The sequence below is a fragment of the Hyla sarda genome, chromosome 4 (assembly GCF_029499605.1).
Source record: "Hyla sarda isolate aHylSar1 chromosome 4, aHylSar1.hap1, whole genome shotgun sequence".
NCBI classification, from domain to species: Eukaryota; Metazoa; Chordata; class Amphibia; order Anura; family Hylidae; genus Hyla; species Hyla sarda.
Genome location: NC_079192.1, coordinates 132709639 through 132722340, shown reverse-complemented (window position 1 = coordinate 132722340; position 12702 = coordinate 132709639). Strand labels below are relative to the sequence as shown.

General features: G+C 43.0%; 1 protein-coding gene across 2 annotated transcripts in view; it reads right to left on the bottom strand.

Moving 5' to 3' along the window:
- Positions 1 to 12702, bottom strand: part of HOMER2 (homer scaffold protein 2) — a 163251-nt gene that overhangs the window by 110802 nt on the left and 39747 nt on the right. Inside the window, exons 1-2 of one of the 2 annotated variants that reach the window (XM_056572168.1) lie at positions 2652 to 2791; positions 794 to 915 (exon numbers count right to left, since the gene is read on the bottom strand). The exons of the other annotated variant lie outside the window; for it this stretch is intronic. The gene's annotated coding sequence lies outside the window, so the exon portion shown is untranslated. Of the gene's footprint in view, positions 1 to 793; positions 916 to 2651; positions 2792 to 12702 lie in introns of those variants that run through there. 2 annotated transcript variants of the gene reach the window in all.

Genomic DNA, 12702 nt, shown 5'->3' with positions numbered 1-12702 from the left:
TGTGTTCCGAAAAGAAAATAATTTCCTCTGTAGTATTCAGCGGCTAATAAGTACTGGAAGAATTAAGATTTTTTAATAGAAGTAATTTACAAATCTGTTTAACTTTCTGGCACCAGTTGATTTAAAAAAATAAAGTTTTCCACTGGAGTACCCCTTTAACATATCCATTTAATTTGTAAAAACTATTGACATGTCAAATGTTTGTATTGGTCGGGGTCTAAGTGCAGAAACCCTAACGATCCGGAGAAGAGCAGGGATAAGAGTATGGCTTTTCACTATAGGTCAATGGGGCAGCCAAAAAGACACACACACACAAAATAGTATCCCTATAGCACAGACAACTGTTTGTCATACACAGACTAACAGAAGATTACATTTACAGTAGATAAAAGTTAAATGAATGCGGGAAGAGAGAAGAATCTCCTTCTCCATGCTCATCTTGTGATTATCGCTTGTCTGAAAATCATCTCTGATTTTATTCAAAACAAAGGCACACAATGAAAATGAAATCTCGAGGTACGACGTGTTTGGTTATTTCCGAAAATTATCCTTATGTTAACGTGTCAGACCTTTCCATGCAAAATAAATGGCAGTTTATGGGAAAAACCTCTGTGGAATCATCTGGGCTTAGTAAGCAGCAAACATAAGCGCAACAGATTTACAGAAGAACATTTACAACTAAAATAAACCGGTGTTACTTCATCATCAGAAGTATTCAGTATAAACATATCTATTATATCTTGTAAAAACGTTTGTGTCCATGTAAATGAGCAGAAGAGAAATGCATATTTACCAGAATCAAAAAAACAGGAATTCGATGTGTCCTCTTAGGCATGAGAAAAGGTTGGGTTTATTCTTGTTTATCACCAACATCCATAGTATAAATACAGCATTGATGGCATTGTCAGTCAGCCCCTTAAAGGAAACCTGTCATTAATGTCATGCTGCTCGAACCACGAATCATCTTTGAAGTATTCCTCACCCCAGGAAGGCAGAAGCCACCAGGTACTGCCCAGATGACACTGTTTAGGTTTTGTTACCAGGAGAGGATTCAACAAGTATGTAATAGAAGTAACATATAAGACAAAGAGTATGCCAGCGTTGAAAAGTCCCATTTATTGAGAATCAAATCAGCAAGGCAGGTAGGTAAACAGGATGATGACGCGTTTCAGGCATGTAACGCCCTTAGTCATATGACTAAGGGTGTTACACACCTGAAACACATCATGGCACTGAAAGACTGTACATGCTGGGAGTTGTAGTTTTAGAACAGCTGTAGGCACACTGGTGGGGAAGCACTGAGTTAGGAAACAGGCTCTAGCTCAGTGATTCCAACCAGTGTGCCTCCAGCTGTTGCAAAACTACAATTCCCAGCATGCCCAGACAGTCAGGGATGCTGGGCGTGTAGTTCTGCAATATCTGGCCCTTCAGATGTTGCAGAACTACAACTCCCAGCATGCCTGGACAGTCTGGGAATGCTAGGAGTTGTAGATATGAAACAACTGGGGAAGAACAGTTTGGAGACCTCTAAGTAGTGGTCTCCAAACTGTAGCCCTCCAGATGTTGCAAAAAAGAGGATGGTCGGAAGTATCTCTGACAGCTACGATCATTCTTATTTTCCAGGCGTGACCAGTGACCCGATTGGCCCAGAATCACCGGTCTGAATTGACCAGCAATTTGCGGTGAACGCTGACATGGGGGGGGGTCCCAGGACCCTCCTAGGCATTGCCATGGGATGCCTGCTGATAGATATCGGCAGTCATCCCGGTCTGGTCCCTACCGGCACATGGCGGGGAGCGAAATTCCCACGGGTGTACTGGTACGCCCTCCGTTCTAAGTACCAGGATGCGAGGGCATACCTGTACGCCCTCCATCCCCAACAGGCTAATAAGGCATTCAAAACTGTAAACATTATGGGTTATAGCAGTATGCTCCCCCGACTCAGGCGAGCACGAGCGCACATAAACCCCTCCACATGTGCAAAAAAAAATCCTGTTTTTAATTTTTTTTTTTTAAATCAACTACTGGTGCCAGAAAGTTAAACAGGTTTTTTGATTACTTCTATTAAAAATTTGTAATTCTTCCAGTACTTATTAGCTGCTGAATACTACAGAGGAAATTATTTTCTTTTTGGAACACAGTGCTCTCTGCTGACATCATGACCACAGTGCTCTCTGCTGACATCTCTGTCCATTTTAGGAACTGTCCAGAGCAGCATATGTTTGCTATGGGGATTTTCTCCTGCTCTGGACAGTTCTTAAAATGGACAGAGATTTCAGCAGAGAGCACCGTGCTCATGATGTCAGCAAAGAGCTCTGTGTTCCAAAAAATATATAATGTCCTCTGTAGTATTCACCAGCTAATATGTACTGGAATGATTATGATTTTTTTATAGAAGTAATTTACAAATTTGTTTAACTTTCTGGCACCAGTTGATTTAAAAAAAAAGTTTTCCACCGGAGTACTCCTTTACATCCGCCTCGCTGTGACTTAACAGGATAACACCGGAAAACAAAATGCACCACAAGACAAGCAACAACAGCATTCAAAACAGGGCGGGCAGGCCAACCTCCGGGACCCTGTGGTGGGGGTGGAATGGCGCCAGGGATATAAGGTACGGGGGGTGGCAAATAAGTGTTGGAAGTACTTACACAGCCAGAGACAGGCTAGCGCTCACCCCTGAGATCCCCCCCTCGAGAAGGGAGGGGGGGAGGAGGACAGGTGGAGCAGTGCTGACATGGTACCTGTCTAAAAGGGGTTGCAAGAATGGTAAAATGCTGTTATTGCTGTCCAGTCAAAGGGCCCTAGTGACAGCCGCCCCCGGGCCCCTGCAAGATTGTGTTCTACTGGTCAGTTGCCAGGAGTCAGTTGACTACTGTTATCTCATGCGTGACTAATTGGTCTTGGCTGCTATGAATCGCTCCTTTTCCTAGTCTTCTTTTTTAATGTTTGACAGTGGTATGAGAGCTGTTTTTCCTCTTTGCATCATCACCTTTTTTCTGTCTCCTTGTTCGCCCTTTTCCTATTTCCTTGAGTTTGCTTTGATTTGGCTACAATTGGACATACAACATCAGACTCCCTACAGGCTCCTCGCACACATCTTGCCATGTTTACGCCACACTTTATGCTAAAAATTTGACTTAAAACCTACCACACCCTGACAGCAATGCACCAGAGCTTTTGCCGGCATCATCGTAGAGAAGACTCATTTGGAAAAATGACACGTCCAGGTACAGCTAACAGATAATTCTCACTAAAACTGCAACTTTAGAACACAATTACCACTAGATAATAATGACAAACTCCCACGGAATACATTCCCTGCTGATTGAAAAGATTGCCGGCCTTATTATATTAAAAATGGTATCTATTACTTTTACAATAAGAAATGTTCCCCACTGAGGAAGCATATCAAGATCACTAAATATTATTACTAAAAACTTAAATGAATAATATTGAACATTTTTTATATAAAACAACTAAAATAACATGACTCTCATAGTGATGGTATAACCAGCCAGCCTCGGTCAACCACTGCTGTTGGCCTTGTCATTTTATCCTAAGGTCATTACTCCTCAATCTGGAAATGTTACATGATCGTAACCTCAAGTTCACTTCTTCTCACCGGGTGGTTTATATAATAATGTTTCTGGAGAGGTGCTAATACAAACTGAAATTGCATATAGTCATTCGCACATCAGTATGAGACTACAGGCTGAGATTATTACGTAGCACATTAGGATCACACCACTGTACATACCCCATCGCTGGCCAGGAAAAGCTGGAGCTTCTACAAAAACACAATTAAATTGCTTATTACAAGGCAGGTTGGAAGTAGAGGGGATGTGGTTACTGCTGTGAGTCTTCAATGTAAGATCATCTTCTGACAGAGGTTAAGATGGGACACAGGTCAAGGTCAATTTGGAATTTTATTCCAATCTTTGTTCAATTGCTGTTTCTTATGGAGAATAGTCAGACGATTCTATCTATTATATCAATTTATTTATATAAAAAAAAAAATAACTGTAATAATACATCACAGTGAGAAGTCACAGAGATCACAGAAGAGACCATCGACCATCAATTGGCTAAAGAACTAAAACGCAACGCTAAAGGGTAAGAGACGGAACATGTCCTCTCCTAGTTTAATGGTGTAAATGACATTAGTCAGAGAGCTACTGTCTGAAGATAATTCTCGGCACTTGCTATGGTAAGCAATTTTCCAGGTCTCTCCAAGAAGGGAACCACAACCTATATTATTACCGAATTATGACCTTTACAAGGACAAGGTTTAAGGATATTAAATACAAATCTAAAAAATGCAGTCCAAATAATAACCCCCAGTGTAATGAACTGTAATATGACAGAGCAGACAGATCCTCTTTATTATGCACTGATCAGCCATAACATTAAAGGGGTATTCCGCCCCTAGACATCTAATGTCCTATCCAAAGGATAGGGGATAAGATGTCAGATCGCGGGGGTCCCACCGCATGGGATCCCCGGGATCTCGGCTGCAGCACCCACCTGTTGCGGCTTCCGGCAGCGCTGGAGGCTCTCATCCTAACGCCTCACGACCACGGTGACGGGAGATCGTGACGTCACAACTCCGCCCCATGTGACATCACGCCCCGCCCCCTTAATGCAATCTATGGGAGGGGGCCGAAGGTCACCGTGGTCGGGAGCCGAAGCCTCCAGTGTTTCCCGGAAGCTGCGACAGGTGGGTGCTGCAGCCGAGATCCCGGGGGTCCCCAGGGGATATGATGTCTAGTGGCGGAGTACCCCTTTAAAACAACTGAGAGATGTAGCGAATAACATTGGTTATCTTGTTACAATGGCAGCTGTCAAGGAGTGCCATATATTAGGCTGGGTTCACTTGTAGCTAGAGTGCTGTATGGGCAATTGTCACAAAGCAAAACCAAAAATGTCTTGCCACAAATTGGCATGGTTTTGTGGTGCATTTTTGTCTGGCAAATTTTTCACAATGAAAACCATGTCATGTGGTTTTGACGTTTGGTCAATGGTTGGGGGTCACACCACTGCTGCATCTGGAGCCAGTCTTTGGCAGCGACTGAGCAGTCAGTTAAGAAGATTTATCAAACCTTGAGCAAAAGAACATTGATGCAGTTGCCCATAGCAACCAAATTTCAACTTTTAATTTTTCTGAAGCTTTTTAATAAATGAAAGCTGTTATCTGACTGGTTGCTATTGGCAACTGCCCAACTGATCCTTTGCTCAAGGTTTAAAAAAAAGTCCTTCCAATGTGTCAGAAGTAAGAAAAATAGGCAAGCATGAGGATCTGAGCAACTCTGACTAGGACAAATAGTGATGGCTAGAGGACTAGGTTAGAGCACCTCCAATGCAATGGTCATAGGGAGGTGAACTAGAGCATCGCAGCTTGCTGCACAGCTGTAAACCTCTATGACTGCCCATAATAACCCCTGTCCACCCCTGAAAGTGCCTACAGTGGCCATGTAGGCATCATGATCAGACAATGGAAGAAGATGGCCTGATCTAAAGAAATGTATGGTTTTTTTTTTTTTGTTTGTTTGTTTTTTATAAATCAGGTGGATTACTGGATTTATGCGTGTCACAGTGTGGGAACAGAAAAGTAACAACTGCAAAACAGGCATATTGAAGTTAAATTTATGTTGTGTCCCGGTACAGAACATGGTTCTGTACAGTTTCCTAAAATCCCCTCAGGTAGAGTCCCTCCAGTCCACAGGGCTCTCCTGCAGGATCCCACTAGGTCATTATTATGGTTTCTATTGTACATTAATTATGTATATGTTTATTTTAGGTATTGTACAGTGAATATAACCTATGTGCAAAGGTTATTAGGATGTTTAAACTGTATTGGACCTTCCTAAGGTCATGTGATCACCTGATGCCCATAGTTCCAGAGGCACAGGTAACCACAGTCAACCAGCTACCAATGGGCTTTAGTCCAGCCCCCTGATATATAAAGGGCTGTAGTTTCCACACTAGCCTGGACAGTAAAGCACAAGTCCTGTACAAGTTCAGTCCAGTCCAGCTAGGTCAAAGCCTACAAGTCTGCAGCCACATCTAATCTGTATGTCTCATCTATGTTTACAAGTCAAGTCTCTACTGTCCCTACCAAAGTCATAACGGTAGTACAGTGGCCTGTATCATCATCATCACTACAAGTCCAAGCAAGCCTGAGAGGTTCCCTGTGTCCCGGTCACCTCTGTGGAAGTTGCCTAGCTGTAAGAAATGTTTACTGAAGAAGGCAGTATAAGTTCCAGTTGCATCAAAACCTGCTTTGGACTCATTTAATGTATGCAGTTTCTGGGTTGGTTGTCAGCGGTGCCCTACACCATACAACCACACCCTGGCGTCACGAACACTACAAGGGATTATACTACCACATTTATTTTTAGAGTTTATTCTTTTCCAAAAGAGGGTTCAATTAGATTCATGAGATTTATTGTTCACATTACAGAAGACAAAACAATCCTTAATGCATTGATCAGCAGGACGTTTTGGTCATTGAAAACTGTTCACATCAATATGATGTGATAAGAGAAAAATAGAGAATGTAAGAAAGGAAATCCCTATAGTCTGGTCTTCTGGATGGACTTCACATGCTGGCAGCAGTTTTCATTATATGAGGTTCATTCAGAAGACCAGACTATGGGGATCCACTTTCTTCCCTTCTCACATCATATTGATGCCTGTTGAGAAAGTTCTCAATTATCAAAATGTCCTGCTAAAGTATCATCAATAGAAGTGGCATGCTCAGTGCATGAACGAGGATTTTGTCTACATTGTCTTCTAGCCACAATGTGTAATTTAAAAAGAAATACATTGCATGGATATATTTGGTAGATATAAAAGTATCCAGCATAAATATGCATGGTGTGCCATTGTTTAAGGCTGGGTTCACACTTCGTTTTTGACATACAGGGACCGGATCCGGCTGGGAGAAGGGAAAACCGTGCACTCCCGTATCCCAGCCAGACCCGGCCCCAATCTCATTCATTTGAATGAGCCGACCGAAGTCAGATAGTGACTCCAATCGGCTCATTTTTGCCACGTATCCGGTTTTGTGACTGGACTTAAAACCGCGGTATACCACGGTTTTAGGTCTGGTCAGAAAACCGGATAAGGGGCAAAAATTAGCCGACCAGAGTCACTATCTGACTTCAGTAGGCTCATTCAAATGAATGAGATCGGGGCTGGGTCCCAGTATGTCAAAAATATAGTGTCAACCCTAATTCTTTCATTCTTTGGATTTGTTATTTGGGGGATAGATGACACCAGGATGCACTATGAAAGAAATAAAGTCATATGGGGCAGTGTGATGTCCTGGGCAATATTCTGCTGTAACGCTTGAATCCAGGCATTCACATGTTACGTTGGCATGTACCATCTTTTGTAACATTGTTGTAGATCAAGTACACCCCTTCATGACAACAGTATTCCCTTATGGGCATGGCTCTTCAGCAAGATATTGCACCCTGCAAAAACGGTTTAGGAATGGATTTATGCTAAATGCTGAAACAAAAGATATCTCCAACCTATGAAAGCTTCGCCTTCAAATTTATATTACAAATAGTAATCCCCTAACAAAAGGATTTCCCCTTGTTCTTGGGATGGGTGGGTCGCTCAGCAGTCCTTATCGATTAGCATGTTCTTTCCTATCCTGTTCATAGGGGATAACTATTTTAAACTGGAATGCCTCTTTACATGAACTACTGAAGTAGGCTATTTGGGCAGCATGAGGAGGTCTATACAAGCAGGTGGCTTTAAAGTGGAACTGTCGGCAGTTTTTTAGGATCTATAGTAAGGGCATGGCTTATAGGGATTTTGACCCCGAATCCTTACGCACCTCTTACGCTCCTTCACCAGTTTGTCACCATACAGCCACTTTATAATGTTGAGATAAAAAAAAAAAACTCCATATAACTTTTAGACAGTATTGGAGGGAACAGATACATAGCAGTACGATGCCTGCAGAATAAGACTATAAATAGGGTTTAGTTATAGTCTATAATCATAGAGATACATTGAACTTCCCAATAGCTATATAGACAGGACAACTTTCAACCAAAACCACTTGCAAAGTCCATCTTGCTTTTAAATCTATAAATTGCCTTTAAAGGGGTACTCCGGTGGCTAATTTTGTTCGTGAAGTAGATCCCTTTTGTTATTGTGAAGGTTTTATTAATTGATGTGTGTTATTTTTTTCTGCAGGATGTTTGTGTTTTTATTACCAGTATCTTGAGCCGGATGTGCTGTAGTTTTTCAATGCATCTGTGACTGTCGTCCACACTGGCAGCCATGTTCGCATCATGCTGTGGACAGCGCGTAGCTTATTTATTTCCTTTGCCGGCCTCAGAGAGTGGGCATTCTTTCACACATCCTCCTAATGAATATGTATGTTGTCTGTTCGCCGAGGCTGCCTTGATTGGTGTTCCATTTTGCTCATCCGGTTAACCCCAAATTTATGCCCCCATGCATATTTATAATAAATGACTGGCCCCAGTGTGCAAAATAAGTTTATTCCACCCAGTGTCCTTATGCCCCTGTTTCCTTCCCCCCGTCCTCATCTGTGAGAGCTCACCTCCGGGACCAGAGCGCACTGTGTTCATATCCTTATCCTTATCCCCCGCTGCCTGATGCCCCTCATCTTCTTGGAGCAGGGCAGCAGCGGGGACATGTCGGACTCTCCAATGCTCATCTCCGTTGGGAACAGGGGCAAACAGAGGCATAAGGACACTGGGGATAAACTTATTTTGCACACTGGGGCCAATAATTTATTATAAATAAGCACGGGGGCATACATTTGGGGTTAATATGGTAGTAGTTTAAAAACCCCGCCGGGAGCTCTGAATGGCTCCTTGGTGCGGGCCATTCAGGGCTCCCGGCTGGGGATTTAAAAATGAAAGTATACACTGTACAGTCATCGCAGGGGAGTGCAGCATGCCGCCTGCTCCCCTGCTTTATAACTGCTGATTGCATCGGGTCTCAGAAGTGAGACCCAGTGCGATGAATCCCTTTTCCCCTGTACTACTACCTCCAACATGGAACAGACTCTGTTCCATGATGGGGGTAGTAGTAGTACAAACACTAATCTAGCCTCCCAGCTGCCTGCAGACTCCCAAAGCCCGGGAACTATTACTCCCATCATGGAAAGGAGTCTATTCCATGATGGGAGTAGTAGTGCCAGCTGTGGGAGTCTGCAGAGGGCTGATAATAACAGATGTAAAACTGATGTATGCGTGCGTGTTTGTGCGTTTGGCAAGTACCCCAAAAACATAAGCAAACACTGACAGGGCAACATAGCAACCAAACACCTAGCAATGTGAGAGACAGAATGCTAAAACAGAATGGCGGGAACTATGTGTCACTAAAAAACAAAGGGGAAGTACTGGGTCGGACAAACAGTAAGCCGGGCAGAACCCAAACTAAAGCAAAATACACATCCTAAACGGAAAAAAAATAGGGCATGTGGCCTGCTGGGATTTAGAGTCCAGCAACAAAAAGGAAACAGCAAAACTAAAATAATATAAATTTACAGACAAAAACAAAACAAAACACCAGAGAACCGAAAAATAGCAACCAAGACACAAAGGAAACAAAGGACAAACAAGGGTAAGTTAAAGTGACAAAAACACACGACGGACGGAGTACCCCATTAACTATTATATTAACGCACTGAAAAACTAGCATGTAATGGCATTGAACATGCTTCCCTTACAATACCCATGAAATGTTGGTAAGAATGCCATTCCCAGAATCCAGGCTGCTGTTTCTAGCATGTGTATTGTACTGGAGGCGCCTGCAGCCAGTCTGTGGGTAATTTCATTTCCCTGTCTCTGTGCTGCTCTAACAACATAAGTGACTTATATAGAGAGCCAATACTAACATGATATCAGGAAATAGCAAATAATGCAGCTGCCTACAATAAGTGATAAGGAGGCTTCATTTCAAGGAGAAACACAAAAGGCAATGATGTAATGAATATATCATTGCAGTTTTTTATTTGAAATAAGTTGTGGTCGATTATAAACTATGGCTAAACATATTTTTGGAGCTGGACATTATTTGAAGTAGGTGACATTTAATGACATGAGTAGTCATGTAATGAAGAAAAAAAAATCTATTGTAACACAAATTAATTTTTATATTGCTCCAAAGGAAAAAAACAAAAACAAAACTCCACTATAGTATTTAAAACAGCAAACAAAATAAATCACTAGTGATATTTCAAGCAATACCATACAATAACTGTGGGCAAGGAAAGCAGGCACAAGTGAAACTTTGGTCTTAAAGGGATTATCCAGGAATAGAAAAACAGAGCTAATTTCTTTTGAAAACAGTACCACATCTGTCCTGAGGTTGTGTGTGGTATTACAAATTGGCTCCATTCCCTTCAATGGACCTGTGCTGCAATATATCGCACCACCTGAGGACAGGTATGGTGCTTTTTTTGGAATAAATTACTGTATTTTTCGCCGGGGAAGTTGGTGCGTCTTATACGGCAAATACACATTAAAACCCTGTCATATCGCGGCGGTCCCTGCGGCCATTAACGTCCGGGACCTGCGGCTAATACAGGACATCACCGATCGCGGTGATGCCCTGTATTAACCCTTCAGACGCAGCGATCAAAGCTTACCGCCGCGTCTGAAGCGAAAGTGACACTAACCAGGCTGTTCAGTCAGGCTGTTCAGGACCGCCGTGGTGAAAACGCGGTGTCCCGAACAGCTTACAGGACACCGGGAGGGACCTTACCTGCCTCCTCGGTGTCCGATCGGCGAATGACTGCTCCGTGCCGGGATCCCCTGCATGGCCGGTGCTCTCCTTCGTCGTCATCACGTCGTCGCGCACGCCGTCCCGTCATCCAAAAGGAGCGGCATGCGTAGTGACGTGATGGCGACGACGGAGAGCGAGGATGCCGGGCAGAAGGGACATTCCAGAGCGACGGGGACAGCGATGGAGGGCGACATCCAGGGCAGCAGTGACGGTCCGGAGCGGCGGGGACACGTGAGTATTACCTCCTATACCAGTGGTCTTCAACCTGCAGACCTCCAGATGTTGCAAAACTACAACTCCTGGCATGCCTGGACAGCCAACGGCTGTCTGGGCATGCTGGGAGTTGTAGTTTTGCAACATCTGAAGGTCCGCAGGTTGAAGATCACTGTCCTAATCTTCACATTGTATTTGGTTCAGAATCTTTTTTTTTCTAGATTTACCTCCTTTAAAATTGGGTGCGTCTTATATGCCGGAGCTTCTTATATGGCGAAAAATACAGTAGTTTTATTTTTTTTTAACCCAGCAGCTATGAATGCAGCAGCACAGTTGTGCTATACATGGCTTCCAATATACACAAAGAATGCATAGATAAGAAAAATAAACGTATCCACATGAATAAATGTGCCCATTGGTTGCCTAGGCAGAGGCATAACAAGCCCGACCACATTACTGGGGAGCATTGTAGCAAGTAAATGCTGAATAGGGCGGCATAGCCAGAAACACCAAGTGAGATTCAGTATAGACAAAATACAAAAAAGAACTACCTGAGGATTCAATTATGACAGCGCTTCATGTTACAACACAAGTGATCTATGGAAAGGCACTCAAGAGTGCACAAGTCTTCTTCTTAGGGTGCGTTCACACGTCAGAATTAGAGAGGAATTCGAGCAGAAAAAATTACGTCCAAAAAATTGAAATGTCATTTTGCGCGGAATGCGAGCGGAAAGGGGGAAGAAGGAAGGGGAGGGTTTGTGGGAGGGCCAAATCGGCCATTTTATGATTGTGCTAGTCAGAAATGAGTTTCTTAATAATTAATATAATTAGTTTCGCTCATTTTTAACAGATTTTGGAAAGACAGCCCTTTGCTCTGCTTCTATCTTGTCCTAAAATGGCTGACGAGTAAAAAAAAAAGGGTGGAGTGTGGGGTGGAGAATGGGTGTCATCCTTTTTCCATGGGCTGTCTCTTCTACATTTTTCCGCGTGAATTCCGCGCGGAAACGATCTCTGGCGTAAATTTTTTTTCCCATTGACTTCAATTGAATTCTGCTAGCGGATTCCGCTTGAAGAATGAACATTCTCTTTCTTCAAGTGGAACGAAATTCAGCGTCGGAATTCCGCTGGAGGATTTTACGCTGTGTGAACAGGACAGCAGAAATTACATTGAAGTCAATGGCAGAGGAGATGGCAATTCTTTTGGAGCGGATAATTCAAGAGGAATTACTAAAGTAAATTCCTCTTGAATTCCGACGTGTGAACGCACCCTTAGTAGAAGGGCGAATAAACTGAACAAACAACATTTGATAACCAACAATAGATCACAAAGACATAGGGGGAGATTGAGGAGACAGAGGAGAAGTTGCCAAGTTGCCCATAGCAACCAATCAGATTGCTTCTTTCATTTTTGAAAAGGCCTCTGAAAAAATGAAAGAAGGAATCTGATTGGTTGCTATGGGCAACTCGGCAACTTTTCCTCTGGACAGGTTTTGATAAATCTCCCCCATAGGTTATAGGAGAATCCTATTAAAATACAAGAGCAAACAAAAGTGTGACTTCTAAATATTGAGAAAAATCTATCATTCCACAGGCGCAGAGAAACATAAGGGTGCGTTCCCACAGGGCGTATACGCTGCGCAAAATTTATGGCAGCAGCGGGAAATACGCTGCGTATCCCTTGTTTACTATACACACAGGGCTTTCCGG